Source organism: Arachis hypogaea, chromosome 9, assembly GCF_003086295.3.
Source record: "Arachis hypogaea cultivar Tifrunner chromosome 9, arahy.Tifrunner.gnm2.J5K5, whole genome shotgun sequence".
Classification (NCBI taxonomy): Eukaryota; Viridiplantae; Streptophyta; class Magnoliopsida; order Fabales; family Fabaceae; genus Arachis; species Arachis hypogaea.
The window spans coordinates 77,948,532-77,955,536 of record NC_092044.1 but is presented as its reverse complement, the minus strand read 5'-3'; the positions used below and the strand labels follow the sequence as shown (position 1 = coordinate 77,955,536).

The following is a 7,005-nucleotide window of genomic DNA, read 5'->3' as shown; positions in this document are numbered from 1 at the left end:
AGCTGCCTTTGAGTATTTCGGAGACGTCATTTCATTTGACACCACCTACAATACAAATAGGTAACAAACTGCCCCTGTTTATGATGCTAAATTAATGCATTTTTATGAATCCACAGCAGAGTTGTATATTGGCTGTTTTTTGGGTGTATACGAAGCATGTGTTGGGGTGTACCTAATGATTTTGCATTCTACACTATGGTAATTTGTTTCAGGTGTAATTTGGTTTGTGGTTCTTTTGTCGGGGTGAATCACCACGGTCAGTCAACACTTCTCGGATGCTCTTTGATGAAAAACGAAGAAATTGAATCATTCAAATGGTTATTCAATGTTGGCTTCGTTACATGGAAGGAAACGCTCCGAAAGGGTTTCTCTCCGATCAATGCGCATCAATGAAAAGGGCTTTAGAGGCCTGTATGCCAACAAAAATTCACCGTTGGTGTATGGTGCACGAAATTGTGATCATCAATGGCGCCATCAACATGGTACGCATAATTGTAATCCCAACTCTTTATCACAACTTCGCACAACTAACCAGCAAGTGCACTGGGTCGTCCAAGTAATAAACCTTACGCGAGTAAGGGTCGATCCCACGGAGATTGTTGGTATGAAGCAAGCTATGGTCACCTTGTAAATCTTAGTCAGGCAAACTCAAATGGTTATGGATGATGTGTGAATAAAACATAAAGATAAAGATAGAGATACTTATGTAATTCATTGGTGAGAATTTCAGATAAGCGAATGGAGATGCTTTGTCCCTTCCGTCTCTCTGCTTTCCTACTGTCTTCATCCAATCCTTCTTAGTCCTTTCCATGGCAAGCTGTATGTAAGGTTTCACCGTTGTCAGTGGCTACCTTCCATCCTCTCAGTGAAAATGTTCAACGCAACCTGTCACGGCACGGCTATTCAGCTATCGGTTCTCGATCATGTCGGAATAGAATCCAGTGATTCTTTTGCGTCTGTCACTAACGTCCCACAATCGCGAGTTTGAAGCTCGTCACAGTCATTCAATCATTGAATCCTACTCAGAATACCACAGACAAGGTTTAGACCTTCCGGATTCTCTTGAATGCCGCCATCAATTCTAGCTTATACCACGAAGATTCCGATCAAGGAATCCAAGAGATAAACATTCAAGCCTTGTTTGCTTGTAGAACAGAAGTGGTTGTCAGGCACTCGTTCATAAGTGAGAATGATGATGAGTGTCACATAATCATCACATTCATCATGTTCTTTGGTGCAAATGAATATCTTAGAACAAGAATAAGCTGAATTGAATAGAAGAACAATAGTAATTGCATTAATACTCGAGGTACAGCAGAGCTCCACACCTTAATCTATGGTGTGTAGAAACTCCACCGTTGAAAATACATAAGTGATAGTAGTGATCATTGGCTTCGGCCCCAGAGAGGGAACCAGAAGAACCAAGATCTGATCTAAGATCTAAAGTGATCAAAAGATGAAAATACAATAGTAAAATGTCCTATTTGTAGAGAACTAGTAGCCTAGGGTTTACAGAAATGACTAAATTACATAAAAATCCACTTCCGGGCCCACTTGGTGTGTGCTTGGGCTGAGCATTGAAGCATTTTCGTATAGAGACTTCTCTTGGAGTTAAACGCCAGCTTTTGTGCCAGTTTGGGCGTTTAACTCCCATTCTTGTGCCAGTTCCGGCGTTTAACACCGGGCAGTTTTGAGCTGATTTGGAACGGCAGTTTGGGCCATCAAATCTCGGGCAAAGTATGAACTATTATATATTGCTGGAAAGCCCACGATGTCTACTTTCCAACTCCGTTGAGAGCGCGGCAATTGGGCTTATGTAGCTCCAGAAAATGCACTTTGAGTGCAGGGAGGTCAGAATCCAACAGCATCTGCAATCCTTTTCAGCCTCTGAATCAGATTTTTGCTCAAGTCCCTCAGTTTCAGCCAGAAAATACCTGAAATCACAGAAAAATACACAAACTCATAGTAAAGTCCAGAAAAGTGAATTTTAACTAAAAACTAATAGAAATATACTAAAAACTAACTAAAACATACTAAAAACATACTAAAAACAATGCCGAAAAGCGTACAAATTATCCGCTCATCACAACACCAAACTTAAATTGTTGCTTGTCCCAAGCAACTGGAAATCAAATAAGATAAAGAGAAGAGAATATGCAATGAATTCCAAAAACATCTATGAAGATCAGTATTAATAAGATGAGCGGGGCTTTTAGCTTTTTGCCTCTGAATAGTTTTGGCATCTCACTCTATCCTTTGAAATTCAAAATGATTGGCTTCTATAGGAACTCAGAATCTAGATAGTGTTATTGATTCTCCTAGTTAAGTATGATGATTCTTGAACACAGCTACTTTATGAGTCTTGGCCGTGGCCCAAAGCACTTTGTCTTCCAGTATTACCACCGGATACATACATGCCACAGACAAATAATTGGGTGAACCTTTTCAGATTGTGACTCAGCTTTGCTAGAGTCCCCAATTAGAGGTGTCCAGGGTTCTTAAGCACACTCTTTTTGCCTTGGATCACACTTTTATTTCTTTCTTTTTATTTCTTTTTCTCTTTCTCCTTTTTTTTCGTTTTTCTCCCTTTTTTCTCTTTTTTTTTGTATTCACTGCTTTTTCTTGCTTCAAGAATCATTTTTATGATTTTTCAGATCCTCAGTAACATGTCTCCTTTTTCATCATTCTTTCAAGAGCCAACATTCATGAACAACAAATTCAAAAGATTTATGCACTGTTTAAGCATACATTCAGAAACCAAAATATTGCCACCACATCAAAATAATTAATCTGTTATAAAATTCAAAATTCATGCAATTCTTCTCTTTTTCAATTAAGAACATTTTTCATTCAAGAAAGGTGATGGATTCATAGGACATTCATAACTTTAAGGCATAGACACTAAGACACTAATGATCATAAGACACAAACATAGATAAACATAAGCATGATTTTTCAAAAAACAGAAAAATAAAGAACAAGGAAATTAAAGAACGGGTCCACCTTAGTGATGGCGGCTTGTTCTTCCTCTTGAAGATCTTATGGAGTGCTTGAGCTCCTCAATGTCTCTTCCTTGCCTTTGTTGCTCTTCTCTCATGATTCTTTGATCTTCTCTAATTTCATGGAGGAGGATGGAATGTTCTTGGTGCTCCACCCTTAGTTGTCCCATGTTGGAACTCAATTCTCCTAGGGAGGTATTGATTTGCTCCCAATAGTTTTGAGGAGGAAAGTGCATCCCTTGAGGCATCTCAGGGATTTCATGATGAGAGGGGTCTCTTGTTTGCTCCATCATTTTCTTAGTGATGGGCTTGTCCTCATCAATGAGGGTGTCTCCCTCTATGTCAACTCCAACTGAATAACAGAGGTGACAAATGAGATGAGGGAAGGCTAACCTTGCCAAGGTAGAGGACTTGTCCGCCACCTTATAAAGTTCTTGGGATATAACCTCATGAACTTCTACTTCCTCTCCAATCATGATGCTATGAATCATGATAGCCCGGTCTATAGTAACTTCGGACCGGTTGCTAGTGGGAATGATTGAGCGTTTGGATAAACTCCAATCATCCCCTAGCTACGGGCTTGAGGTCATGCCTTCTCAGTTGAACCGACTTTCCTCTTGAATCTCTCTTCTATTGAGCGCCCTCTTCACAAATGACTGTGAGGACTTGGTCCAACCTTTGATCAAAGTTGACCCTTCTAGTGTATGGGTGTTCATCTCCTTGCATCATGGGCAAGTTGAATGCCAACCTTACATTTTCCGGACTAAAATCCAAGTATTTCCCCCGAACCATTGTAAGCCAATTCTTTGGGTCCGGGTTCACACTTTGATCATGGTTCTTGGTGATTCATGCATTGGCATAGAACTCTTGAACCATTAAGATTCTGACTTGTTGAATGGGGTTGGTAAGAACTTCCCAACCTCTTCTTCGAATCTCATGTCGGATCTCTGGATATTCACTCTTTTTGAGTTTGAAAGGGACCTCGGGGATCACTTTCTTCAAGGCCACAACTTCATAGAAGTGGTCTTGATACACCCTTGAGATGAATCTCTCCATCCCCCATGACTCGGAGGTGGAAGCTTTTGCTTTCCCTTTCCTCTTTCTAGAGGTTTCTCCGGCCTTGGATGCCATAATAGGTTATGGAAAAACAAAAAGCAATGCTTTTACCACACCAAACTTAAAAGATTTGCTCGTCCTCGAGCAAAAGAAGAAAGGAGAGAGTAGAAGAAGAAGAAATAGAGGAGATGGAGATGGCTTTGTGGTTCGGCCAAAGGGGGAGAAGTAGTGTTTAGGTTGTGTGAAAATGAAGGAGTGAAGATGGGTTTATATAGGAGTGGAGAAAGGGGTAGGGTTCGGCTATAGGAGGGTGGGTTTGGGAGGAAAAGTGTTTTAAATTTGAATGGTGAGGTAGGTGAGGTTTTATGAAGGATGGATGTGAGTGGTGAAGAGAAAGATGGGATTTGATAGGTGAGGGGTTTTTGGGGAAGAGGTGTTGAGGTGATTGGTGAATGGGTGAAGAAGAAGAGAGAGGGTGGTGGGGTAGGTGGGGATCCTGTGGGGTCTACAGATCCTGAGGTGACAAGAAAAAGTCATCCCTGCACCAAGTGGCAAGCAAAAATGCTCTCTGTGCCAATTCTGGCGTTAAACGCCGGGCTGGTGCCCATTTCTAGCGTTTAACGCCAGCTTCTTGCCCTTTCCTGGCGTTTAACGCCAGTCTGGTGCTCCTTTTTGGCATTAAACGCCCAGAATGGTGCCAGACTGGGCGTTAAATGCCCATTTGCTACCCTTACTGGCGTTTAAACGCCAGCAAGGTCGTCCTCCAATGTGTGCTGTTTTTCTTTCTGTTTTTCATTCTGTTTTTGCTTTTTCAACTGATTTTGTGACTTCATGATCATCAACCTACAAAAAACATAAAATAACAAAGGAAAATAGATAAAATATAACATTGGGTTGCCTCCCAACAAGCGCTTTTTTAATGTCAGTAGCTTGACAGTGGGCTCTCATGGAGCCTCAAAGATACTTAGAGCAATGTTGGAACCTCCCAAAACCAAACTTAGAGTTTAAATGTGGGGGTTCAACACCAAACATAGAATTTAGTTGTTGCCTCCCAACACCAAACTTAGAGTTTGACTTTGGGGGCTCTGTTTGGCTCTGTTTTGAGGGAAGCTCTTCATGCTTCCTCTCCATGGTGACAGAGGGGTATCCTTGAGCCTTAAACACAAAGGATTCTTCATTCACTTGAATGATCAGTTCTCCTCTGTCCACATCAATCACAGCCTTTGCTGTGGCTAGGAAGGGTCTGCCAAGGATGATGGATTCATCCATGCACTTCCCAGTCTCTAGGACTATGAAATCAGCAGGGATGTAATGGTCTTCAACCTTTACCAGAACATCCTCTACATGCCCATAAGCTTGTTTTCTTGAATTATCTGCCATCTCTAGTGAGATTCTTGCAGCTTGTACCTCAAAGATCTCTAGCTTCTCCATTACAGAGAGAGGCATGAGGTTTACACTTGACCCTAAGTCACACAGAGCCTTCTTAAAGGTCATGGTGCCTATGGTACAAGGTATTGAGAACTTTCCAGGGTCCTGTCTCTTTTGAGGTAATCTCTGCCTAGTCAAGTTATCCAGCTCTTTGGTGAGCAAAGGGGGTTCATCCTCCCAAGTCTCGTTACCAAATAACTTGTCATTTAGCTTCATGATTGCTCCAAGGTATTTAGCAACTTGCTCTTCAGTGACATACTCATCCTCTTCAGAGGAAGAATACTCATCATAGCTCATGAATGGCAAAAGTAAATCTAATGGAATCTCTATGGTCTCAGTGTGAGCCTTAGATTCCCATGGTTCCTCATTGGGGAACTCATTGGAGGCCATTGGACGTCCATTGAGGTCTTCCTCAGTGGCGTTCACTGCCTCTCCCTCCTCTCCAAATTCGGCCATGTTGATGGCCTTGCACTCTCCTTTAGGATTCTCTTCTGTATTGTTTGGAAAAGTACTAGGAGGGAGTTCAGTAATTTTCTTGCTCAGCTGTCCCACTTGTGCCTCTAAGTTTCTGATGGAGGACCTTGTTTCAGTCATGAAACTTTGAGTGGTTTTGATTAGATCAGAGACCATAGTTGCTAAGTCAGAGTGGCTCTGCTTAGAATTCTCTGTCCGTTGCTGAGAAGATGATTAAAAAGGCTTGCCATTGCTAAACCTGTTTCTTCCACCATTATTGTTGTTGAAACCTTGTTGAGGTCTCTGTTGATCCTTCCATGAGAGATTTGGATGATTTCTCCATGGAGGATTATAGGTGTTTCCATAGGGTTCTCCCATGTAGTTCACCTCTTCCATTGAAGGGTTCTCAGGATCATAAGCTTCTTCTTCAGATGAAGCGTCCTTAGTACTGTCTGGTGCAGCTTGCATTCCAGACAGACTTTGAGAAATGATATTGACTTGCTGAGTCAATATTTTGTTCTGAGCCAATATGGCATTCAGAGTATCAATCTCAAGAACTCCTTTTTTCTGATTCGTTCCATTGTTCACAGGATTCCTTTTAGAAGTGTACATGAATTGGTTGTTTGCAACCATTTCAATTAGTTCTTGAGCTTCTGCAGGCGTCTTCTTCAGATGAAGAGATCCTCCAGCAGAGTTATCCAAAGACATCTTGGACAGTTCAGATAGACCATCATAGAAGATACCTATGATGCTCCATTCAGAAAGCATGTCAGAAGGGCACTTTCTGATCAATTGTTTGTATCTTTCCCAAGCTTCATAGAGGGATTCACCTTCCTTCTATCTGAAGGTTTGGACTTCCACTCTAAGCTTACTCAATTTTTGAGGTGGAAAGAACTTTGCCAAGAAGGCATTGACTAGCTTTTCCCAAGAGTTCAGGATTTCTTTAGGTTGTGAGTCCAACCATATCCTAGCTCTGTCTCTTACAGCAAAAGGGAATAGCATAAGTCTGTAGACCTCAGGGTCAACCCCATTAGTCTTGACAGTGTCACAGATTTGCAAGAACTCAGCT

The 7,005-nt window shown here is 41.6% G+C and overlaps 1 non-coding gene across 1 annotated transcript; it reads left to right on the top strand.

Annotated features, from left to right (window-relative positions):
* Positions 1–6,698: 6,698 nt before the first annotated feature.
* Positions 6,699–6,806, top strand: LOC112713714 (small nucleolar RNA R71). The gene has a single exon (XR_003158683.1). It is a non-coding gene; the product is annotated as a small nucleolar RNA R71 (small nucleolar RNA).
* The last annotated feature ends 199 nt before the right edge of the window (positions 6,807–7,005 follow it).